Source organism: Amyelois transitella, chromosome 31, assembly GCF_032362555.1.
Source record: "Amyelois transitella isolate CPQ chromosome 31, ilAmyTran1.1, whole genome shotgun sequence".
Classification (NCBI taxonomy): domain Eukaryota; kingdom Metazoa; phylum Arthropoda; class Insecta; order Lepidoptera; family Pyralidae; genus Amyelois; species Amyelois transitella.
The window spans coordinates 952,339-964,042 of record NC_083534.1 but is presented as its reverse complement, the minus strand read 5'-3'; the positions used below and the strand labels follow the sequence as shown (position 1 = coordinate 964,042).

General features: G+C 38.7%; 1 non-coding gene across 1 annotated transcript; it reads right to left on the bottom strand.

Annotated features, from left to right (window-relative positions):
- Positions 1-10,841: 10,841 nt before the first annotated feature.
- On the bottom strand, positions 10,842-10,913 carry Trnal-aag (transfer RNA leucine (anticodon AAG)). Its single transcript has one exon. It is a non-coding gene; the product is annotated as a tRNA-Leu (tRNA).
- Positions 10,914-11,704: the final 791 nt, after the last annotated feature.

Sequence of the window (11,704 nt, the reverse complement as noted above, 5' to 3'; positions counted from 1 at the left end):
GGTATTATTTAATATGAATTAAGTAATCTTTAAGCTTATTGAGTTAAATTATTCTTAATTTTACTTTGCACCAGCTCTATCAAATTATATTGTAGGTAGTTCTAAAAATATTACTTATGTACTAAAAATAAAAATAAAGTTGCGGGCTGAATGAAAGTTTCTTCTGAGTGCAAAATATTCTTCAAAATATCATCTGACTAAGGTTAGTACCTTATATTTTGTGTTTTTTAGCATTTATAATAGCGGTGTTTATTATTTACCTTCCTACCTACTTAAAAATATTAATATTGTAGCGTGAGCGATGATTCGGCTCGACCGCCACAAAGGGAAGATCTTCCGCCAGGCTAGGTGTTATGCCTGGGGAACCGCGGCTCCAACGATGTTTAGTCGGCGGTTCCCCAGGCATAACACCTAGCCTGGCGGAAGATCTTCCCTTTGGTGGCGGTCGAGCCGAATCATATCTCCCGCTACAATATTATGGAATGTGGAAGTTTGGTTGGGAGACTATCTGGGAAGGTCTTTGAACGTAGGTAGGTACCGTGATCAAATTTTAGAGTATCCACTTAATTATGGATCAAATCGAGAATGTCCTCAAAATGTCAGGTCACAAGTAGGTACCTAACTGTAACCGACGAACTTGTATTCGTATGTAGAAAATTATTAATGAGATTGAAGCTAAAGAAGTAGGTATGCAGAGATTGTTGCAATGTCAAGTGGAAAATGTAGTCTCTGCCTACCCCCTCGGGGAAAGAGGGGTGATTTTAAAATACTGGTTTTATATTAGAAGTAGGTACCTACCTATAAACGTAATTATTTACATACATACATATGAAATCACGTCTTTATCCCTTGTGGGGAAGACAGAGCCGACAGTCTTGAAAATACTGATGGGCTACGTTCAGCTGCTTGGCTTACCGATAGAATTGAGATTACAATAATGACTGGTTGCTAGCCCGTCGCCTAAAAGAGGAATCCTAATTTTAGAAGCCTATCCCTTATTCGCCTTTTACGACATCCATGGGAAAGAGATGGAGTGGTTCTATTTTTTTTCTATTGGTGCCGGGAACCGCACGGCACTTATTTACATACTGTACATAAACCAGTTTAGAAATAAGTAGTTAGGTAGGTACCTACATAAGTAATAGGTGCCAAGTATGTAGGCATTTAGGCTGCGTTTCCACCAGAGATGTGCGAGGACGGGTAGCGAGGAATGTGTTTGTAAAGAACCAATAGAATCGCTTCATTTACCTCGCCTCGGTCAGCACACCTCTGGTGGAAACGGCTCAGCGGAGCTATATTTTTGGGCATACAAAACAAGCGAGGGATGTGTACGAGGAATGTGTGCGAGGATGTGTGCGAGGGATGTGTCTTGAGAAGGATGTGTTACGAGGTTTGCGCATACTGTACCAGCCGGTCCTTATACGGAGTTTATTAGAAGTGGAAGTGCGCAAAATAGATATAGATAAATAATAACACATTTTACAGCTTCGCAACGCATCCTCGCACCACACATTAATGCGCATTTTCACAGCTCCGCTACACATCCTCGTACACATTTTCTTCGCATAGCTTTGGTGGAAACACCCACACATTTTCACAGCACAGCTAGACACCCTCGCACGACACATTTCCATCGCACATCTCTGGTGGAAACGCAGCCTTAGGCAACCTACCTGTGTATAACCGTATTACCCGGACACTAGTGTTGCCAATCGTTCACTATAGCTATTTTTGTCGAGTATCATAAATATTTACCATAGATGTATTTACGGCAAATGGGCTATCGATAGGCCATTCATAGCCGATTCTATCGATAGATGATAGATTATAGATAGTATCGACACTATTTATTTTGCTTAACTATATATATCTTCAAGACTGTTGGCTCTGTCTACCCCGCATGGGATATGGACGTGACCATATGTATGTATGTATGTACTATATATAATGTGGGCGCTTAAACCTATGTTACCTATCCATAAACATCTTTATGCTTTCCTACTTCTTTGTCCATAAGGGTTGGCCCTTATCCTATTACTTATATGAGAGTGGGGTCTCCTCACTAATTTGCGCCAGGTTAATCTGTCTTGGGTTGTCACATCGGGGAGTTGGGCTTCCTTAAGGTCTCTGTCGATGCTTCACCACCAGGTCGATGGCGAGTGGTCTCGTCCACTGTTAGCTTCCGTGAGTTTCAAGACGACTTGCACTCATAACGCCTCAATATGATATAAAGGCAAACTTACAGATCATCGATTTAATTGCGCCTATCTAAAAAGTGGAAGTGCAGGTTTTTATGATTTTCGAGAATGTTCAATCTTCCGTGTGGTTCCCGGCACCATTACAAAAAAGAATAGGACCACTCCATCTCTTTCCCATGGATGTCGTAAAAGGCGACTAAGGGATAGGCTTATTAACTTAGGATTCCTCTTTTAGGCGATGGGCTAGCAACCTGTCACTATTTGAATCTCAGTTCTATCATTAAGCCAAATAGCTGAACGTGGCCATTCAATCTTTTCAGGACTGTTGGCTCTGTCTACCCCGCAAGGGATATAGACGTGACCATATGTATGTATGTATGTTCAATCTTCCTCCTCCTCCTGGCTTTAGTCCCGATTGAATTCTCACCACTCTGGAGCGGAGCCCGGGATTCAATCTTTAATTCAAATGTTTACAAAGTCTTTCTTATTAATCGAACACTCTTGTCAGAGTGGTCGTGGATGCGCAGACGAGGTACTTGGAGAGGTTTTCGGCGGGTCGTATACTTTCCCGAGGATTGTTCTCTCAGTGATGTGCTTCCATTTCTGCCGGTTACAGACGTTGCGAGTACACTGGACCATGGTAGACTCAGTAGCTTTTTTGATCAGGTCAGTCCAGCGAGTTTACATAGTAATTTCTATTAAATCCGATTCAAAGATATTTTAACAAAATTCCAGAACGTTCCATAATGTTTGACATCATTCTAGAACGTTCCAAAATGTTTGACAACCTTCCAGAAAGTTCTATAATGTTTGCCAGCCTTCTAGAACATGCCAGAAAGTTTGACAACCTTCCAGAAAGTTTGACAACTTTCCAGAAAGTTTGACAACCTTCCAGAAAGTTCTATAATGTTTGCCAGCCTTCTAGAACATTCCAGATAGTTTGACAACCTTCCTGAATGTTCTATAATGTTTGACAGCCTTCTAGAACGTTCGGGAAAATTGGACAACCTTCTTTAACGTTACAGTAAGTTTGATGCCTTTCTAGCTCGTTCCAGTACGTTTGAAAAGCTTCTAGAACGGTTTAATATGTTTAACAACCCAGTAGGTTAAGCAAATACTGATCAACTTAAAGGCCATTACTGAGGTAATTGGGTTCCTTTCGAATTCCCCTAAAGTTGGAAGCAAGCAAAGCTGGCACTTAACCCATTTGGCATTCTGGCACAACATTTTCCATTTCCGAATTAATATGAAAAACAGCGCACATTTTCCCTTTTGGTGAGGTGCACAGAGACTTAATTTTTTTTTAATCCTTTTCCTACAATTCCTGCATAGTAATTTCACTGCATCCACGTTCATCACTCTCTTCATTATAAACTGGTTGGATTAGGAAAGGATAGGGTACTCCTCAAAATAAGTGCTTATTATTAATTTTATCCTTAAAAATTCTTCCATTCCGCAATGATAACATTTGACATAACCTATGCGCGGGAAATCATCGCTATCATTATTTTTTTACCGTCTGTCCAGCCATTCCAATTCCGTTTTCAATCTGTTCTAAATTTAAACAGCAGCGTGGGATGCCGCGTGATTTTGTTTGTCATTGTTTTTATTTCATCTGATAGACTGTTCCTGAATGAATGATTAAGATGCGTCGTTGATTGATTTAGAAAAAAATAAATGTGAATGATAGATATCGTAGATTAATTATGGTTCGAATCTAATATTTCGTAAGTTAACAATTAATTATCTAATTAAATATGAACTCAATAATATTTTTTTTGTATACATATGTTGTTATAGCGACAATAGAAATACACAATTTGTGATAATTTCAGCTTTTTAGCTATCACGGTTTATGATATACAACCTGGTGACTGACAGACGGACAGACAGCGGAGGCTTAGCGTTGTTACCTTTTAGGTACGGAACTCTAAAAATTAGGTCAACACAAATCCCTTTACACTTCTCGGGCGAAAAACGTGACCTTAATAATGCACCAGTGCAACGCACGTTTCATTGAATTAGATGTACGTGACGCTACATAATCTGTGGAACTGTCAACTGTCAGATATTTAGCATTGTCGAACTCTCAATCATCGGGTCAAATTTAGAATGTGAAATTTAAAAAAGCGATCACGCCGCCAGCTAATGTTTGGCGCCGTGTTGACGCGTGCATGATTTAGAACGAAAAGATATTACGTTTGTCTATGGATTTGTGGCCGTATGCGTGATTTGTTTTTAGCATTATCTTAATTATTTAAATCTTATTATGTACTATTAAAGATATTTTTTTTATATCGTGAACAAACTTTTGATTCTACTAACGGCGCGGTAAAGTCTTACTAAAAGGTGGTACCAATTAAAATTTACAAAATAAATTTTACATCAATAGAGGCTTAGTTTCATTAACTAGATACTCTACATACATAATCACGTCTATATGCCTTGTGGGGTAGCCAGAGGCGACAGTTTCGAAAAGTCTGATGGGCCATATTCAGACGTTTAGCTTAATGATAGAATTAAGATTCGAACATTGACAGGTTGCTAGCCTATCGCCTAAAAGAAGAATCTGAAGTTTATAAACCTATACTTAGTCGCCTTTTACGACATCCGTGTGAATGAGATGGAGTAATCTTTATTTTTTTTTTCTATTGGTGCCGGGAACCACACGGCACATAATCAGTATTTTAAATCAAACGTCCTTAAGTTAAGTCCCTTTTGAAAAGAAATTTGGTATGTAGATAGCTGAAGACCCAAAATAACACATAGGATTGGTTTTTTATCACGGAGTTACCGCGATATTGATTGTTACTTTATGATAGGGTTTCCACGCGGACGAAGTCGCGGGCGGCCTCTAGTCATGCTGCATGCAGTGCAGTTTGTTACCGCTTCTTCTGCACTGACGCTTTGGAAGCGACAGTAAACTTAGTTTGTAGTAATTTTTTTGACGTCAACCAATGTTGTGAAACCAAAAGATATGACAATTAAATCATGTAAAAATGTCCCATACTAATGAATAAAACTTTTGAATTTGAAAGTCTATTAATAAATTTAAAAAAAAAATAGACGCGTTGTCACCTATATAATTCTTAATATTGACAATAGACAGAAATAAATAGCACACAAGGATATAACACTTGTATACTATTTGCCTATATCAAGCAAACATGATAATGTATGTTTGTCTGTACATTATCGGGCAGTTTTTCTAGACTAACCCGTTAGAATCCGTTTCAATAAAAAACGAATTTAAAATGGCGTTAAATAAGTATTTGCAGTGACAGACCGTAGGGTTAGCAATAGTGTTTTAGTTTGAATATTTTTTTATAGTGCCGCGTGGTTCCCGGCACCAAAAGATAGGACCAGTACATCTCATTCCCATGGATGTCGTAGAAGGCGATTAAGCTCATAAACTTGGGATTCGTGTTAGCGATGGGCTTGCAACCTTTCATTATTTGAATCTCAATTCTATCATTAAGCCTATCAGCTGAACGTGGCCTATTGGTCTTTTCGAGACTGTTGGCTCTGTCTGCCCCGCAAGGGACATGGACGTGATGATATGTTTGTATGTATAAATATTATTTTTTAAAACATGATTAAAAAAAAACTGTACTTTAAAATTTTGTTTGTCCTGGTAAAGAGTCAGGTCAAGAGTACCCGAAACCGCCGAGCTTGCATGAAGAGAGTTAGTTATGAATGTGGATGAAGCGAAGGAAGTATGCAGAGATCGTGGCAAGTGGAAAGGTGTAGGGCGGCAAAAAGGCGGGACTTAATGTATGTACGAGTATGTATAAATAATCATCACGCGAAACAAGTTTTGCAAAATAAACAACAATAGTTTTTTTTTTGCAAGCAGTACCGCCGTATGTGAGTAAAGACGGCAATAGTGTGCAAGTGAGAGGTCATGATTTTGGCAGCCATTTGAGATTTGTTCTTTATTCAAACGGATTATAGAAAGCTCGAGATGCAAATTTTTTGTGACCATGTTATTCAATCACCATTGTAGTTTTTTTGCAAAGACATTATAAGAGAACGCTGTGATGTCTTGTGGTTCTAAGCACTTTGGAATGGAAACACTTCTCATCGATGTCGTAAAATGCGACTAAGGTAAGGCTTAAAAACTTGGGATTCTTCTTTTAGGCGATGGGCTAGCAACCTGTCAGTATTAAAATCTTAATTCCATTAAGTCAAACAGCACAACGTGGCCTTCCAGTCTTTTCAAGACCGTTGGTTCTGTCTACCTCGCAAGGGATATAGACGTGACAATATGTTTACCTGCAAGGATTGCGGAGGTCAGACGGGAGTCGCTTGGTGTAAAAACCTGACTCACCCAATCCAGGGTCCATGGTCAAAGGCTTACCCCGGGCTCCTCTCCAGAGTGATGATGATGCAACCGGGACTAAAGCCAGGAGGAAGAAAAAGATATACATACTTACATCCATGTCCCAGGCCAATCAGAGAAAAGTAACTTTCTCGTCATGCCCTGGCCGGGATTCGAACCCGAGACCTACAATATATGCAGCTGGCATTGGCCTTAATTAACACTTACATTATCTTAAAATACGATTTACTTTTTCATTAAAGATGTGTTGCCCTTGACACATATATACGAAAGAGCTCTTAATAAACATACGTACATTCACACAACAAGCGGCGGTCTCTGTGGCGCAGCGGTAGTACGCTTGTCTGTGACACCGGAGGTCCCGGGTTCGAATCCCGGCCAGGGAATGAAGAGAAAAGAACATTTTTTCAGTTTTCTCGAAGCTGTTAGCTCTGTCTTGTCCGTATGTGACAAAGACGTGATTTGACGAAATACTCGTATTGAAATAATTAATTAGTTTTAAATTCATTCATGTTTTTTTTAATGTAGACAATGTGCATTCGTCCACGATTTAGATTTAAGAGATCTATATTTATTAATTGACGTCCGGTAAAAATGGTGCAGTGTAGTTTGTTCCGCCGCTTCTTCTACACATGCGATGTGAAAGCGGTAGGTAGTAGTTAAAATTAGATTTAAGCGATGACGTCAATAAGTGATACCTTGTGTCCAATGTTGAAAATAAATCTATTCTGTAGGCTATTTGATAAAGTTCTTAAAACTATCTTAGGGTATTTATTTGTTTATAAGGAGCCCTAAAAAGCACTTTCCTGTCTCTATTTTAGCTATTTTTAAAAAAAATCGACAAAGAAAATGCAATATTCAAATATGCCGCCCAAACGCGACTTTTAGCAATATGGCGGCCATGGCGTGCAGTGACGTAAATATCGCATAAATATCATACAGAGCTTGTTGGTGTTCCGAATAGTTTTGATTTTCTCTTGTTTTATTTAACTTGTGCCACGTCATATGTGTGAAAATTATTAAAATGAGTTTCTATAAATGTTGTGTAGTATATCAATGCACTAATACAACAATAAAAACTCCTACGAAACTGTTTTTTTCTGTGCCGATGGATTTTAATATTCGCAAGAAGTGGTTTCAATTTGCTTGGCGTAATGCTGATGATATATCAACAAAACACGTCCTCATTTTTGTGAAGACCACTTCGATATGAGTATTTACGATGATAAGTTCTTATTATTCGGCAGCATCAAAATCTGGATCGCCTTTGAAGAAGACGCCAATCATTATTGGGTCCAATAGGTTTCGACTGTCAGCTTTCTTGAAATTGGTTTCCATTATTAAATTCCTATGTTATCTGAGCAATCCTGAGCGATAAAACACTTATAAAATCTTGAAAAATAATAGCGAACACCAAGGAACGGTGCGATCCATAGTCTGTTTATGCGTAATTTACGTCATAATAGAAATAGCCAATCACGGTCGTTTTTAGTCACGTGACAGCTGCATAAAAACCCTAATTTTCGGATACGGATTTTGTTAAAATAATGCAATATTTTTATCTCGCGTTATTACAAATCGCTCCAAAAAATATAATAAGACTGATGAATGACATAAAAGAAATGTATATTTTTATTAGTCAAACAACCTATTCTATAATGTGTATGTTTGCATTTGTAGTATCTATCAGCATGTAACTAAGCGCCGGCAGTCTTGTGGTCTCATCACCTTGGCTTGGTAGGAAGGCGTGTTTGTGGTCGTCAGGTAGATCATATGTCAGCAACTACTGTTTATTTTTAATTTACTTATTACAAATACTTATCTACATATAATGACGTCTATTTCCCCTGCGAGGCAGACAGAGCCAACTTCTTGAATAGACTGAAAGGCCACGTTCAGCTGTATGGCTTCACGATGGAATTGAGATTCAAACAGTGACAGGTTGCTAGCCCATCGCCTAAGAGTACAACGTTTATTAGCTTTTCCCTTAGTCGTCTTTTACAACATCCATGGGAAAGAGATGGAGTGGTCCTATTCTAGATCTTAAATGTAATATTTTTAATATTATATTTATTGAAGTTTCATTATATTTCACATATTTATTTATCGTATTCTCGATAATTATCTGCGTATTTTTATATACAAATGAGTTCAGTATTTTTATTTAATTAATTGTTTTGAGGACAGTATATACCTACTGTCACACGAACAATCCGAGCATATATTCGCTATCTGGGGTCATAGAAAGTTATCCCTAATGGCTTTCTGTCATAATATTACGCTGATATCAAACGTGAGGGCGTGTTTTATAAATATTATTGTTACATCTATATATATAAAACTCTTCCGTTACTGAGTGACTGACTGACAGACAACGCACAGTCGAAACTACTGGTCGTAGACAGCTGAAATTTGGAATGTAGGTTCCTTGGGATATGTAGGGGAGCACTAAGAAAGGATTTTTGGAAATTCAACCCCCAAGGGGGGGAAAAGGGGTAAAACGTTTCTATGAAAAATCTTATTCCTTGGGTTTATAAACTTGAAACTTGGCATGAACACGTACATAGGCAAGTAAATATGTTTGACATTATAAGTTTTTTCAAACTACCCTCCAATCGTGATTTAGGGGGTGCGATTGGGTGACTGATTTATTAACGCACAGCCGAAACCACTCGGTATAGGAGTCTGAGATTTTGAACAGAGGCTCCTTTAGTAACATAAGTGAGCACTAAGAAGGGATTTTTGAAATGTCAACCCCCAAGGGGGGGAAACGGGATAAACTGAGCCGGGGCTGCGGGAAAGTTCTAACGAGATACCGTGGCCCCGGAACGCAAAGGACAACTGAAGGAACGAGGTGGGTTTTAGTCAGTAAAAGTCTGACACTCCCTTCCGTTCCACCCAGGGCGGGAGAGGTCATTTGATGATTTTCCATCCTTAAAAAAAAAGACTTTATATGACAACTTTCAGTCGTCTCTTTAACATACATAATTATGTACATGCATGCATAACATTAATAACATCACGCCTTTAAATCCCTATTTTGTGTTAACACTACCCATACAAACAGCTACGAAATTTGTCCGCATCCATTTTCACCTAAATTCTTAACGTTAATGAGATTTACGATTTCAGCCTGTGGAAGAAAAAGCCCTGTCGAGATCATTAAAAAACGCTATATATAACCGAATTACACGTGGGCGAAGCCGCGGGCGGAAAGCTAGTTACAAAATAATATGTAATGGTTTTGAAAAATATTATTGTTAAATAAATAAATATATATGGGACAAATTACACAGATTGAGTTAGCCTCGAAGTAAGTTCGAAACTTGTGTTACGAGATACTAACTCAACGATACTATATTTTATAAATATATACTAATATAGATAAATATCCAAGACCCAAGGCAATCAGAGAAAGTTCTTTCCTCATCATGCCCAGACCGGGATTCGAACCCGGGACCTCCGGTGTCACAGACAAGCGTATTAACCGCTGCGCCACAGAGGCCATTAATTTAATAACATAACAGTTACTTTCTTTACATACAAACAATCAAGTCTGTATCCCTTTTTAGCCTAAGCCTAAAGCCTTCCTCGATAAATGGTCTTTTCAACGCAAAAAATATTTTTCAATTCGAACTAGTAGTGCCGGGTGGTTCCCGGCACCAATACAAAGAAGAAATAGGACCACTCCATCTCGTTCCCATAGATGTCGCAAAAGGCGACTAAGGGATAGGCTTATAAACTTGGGATTCTTCTTTTAGGCGATGGGCTAGCAACCCGTCACTATTTGATTCTCAATTCTATCATTAAGCCAAACAGCTGAACGTTTCCTATCAGTCTTTTCAAGACTGTTGGCTCTGTCTACCCCGTAAGGGATAAAGACGTGATCATATGTATGTACGTATGTATTAGTATAGATGGTTCCATTTTGTTTACAGATATGATGCACTGAACGCTATATGTATGAGTACGCGTTAATGCAATAATACCATACAGCGATGGGGTTCTAAAAGGTAATTGATAAAATTTTTATTACTTTATGCCGTGAGGTTTTTTATTATTTCATCTTTATATAGTGCCGTGTGGTTCTCGGCATCAATACAGAAAAAAAAGATTATCTCTCTCCCTTGGATGTCGTAAATGGCGACTAAGGGATTCTTCTTTTAGGCAACGGGCTAGCAACTAAATAATGATAGTGACCGGTTGTCACTATCATTATTTACTTATCACTATCCTGTCACTATTTGAATTGAATTTCCATCCAAGACCCAGGTCAATCAGGGAAAGTTTGTTTCTCTACATGCCCTGGCCGGGATTCGAACCCGGGACCTCCGGTATCTTAGACCAGCGCACTGCCGCTGCGCCACAGAGGCCGACAAAACTGATTGATTTTCCAATCTGCACTTGAAAAGAAACAGCTCGTACATGGTGATCTGATGTACATACATACATACAGTCACGTATATAACCCTTGCGGGGTAGACAGACCCAACAACTTATGTATGTATTAACAAATCCCCTAATACTAATAGTTCATGAAACTAAGGTTAAGCAGTTGATATCGTGAGTTAGGTTATCAGTATTAGAATGTGATAAAGTCGAGGTCACAATGTTATCGAAGTCATAAAGTGACCGCGTGAATCATTTGTACGCTAGACAGGTTAAGCAACTTTGTTTCTGGCCTGGGTTATGATGGGCGGCTGATATGGAATTTTTTACATACGTACCTACATACATAAAATCACGCCTTTTTTCCCGGTGGGGTGGGCAGAGACTACATCTTTCCACTTGCCGCGATCTCTGCATACTATAGTATACCTATACTTCGCTTCATCCACATTCATAACTCTCTTCATGCAGTTTTTTTTTTAAAGTATATTTAGGACATGAGTACCTAAGCCGCCTCGCATATCCCAATCAAGGCGATGAGGCCGTGCCGTGTGGTTCCTTGCGCCAATATAAAAAAGAATAGGACCACTCCATTTTTTTCCCTTCGATGTTGTATTTGAATCTCAAGTTTATCATTAAGTCATACAGCTGAACGTGGCCTGTCAGTGTCTTCAAGACTGTTGGCCCTGTCTACCCCGCAAGGGATATAGACGTGACTATATGTATGTATGTATGTAAAGATATTACAAACAAACAGACAAGATTATTTACAAAA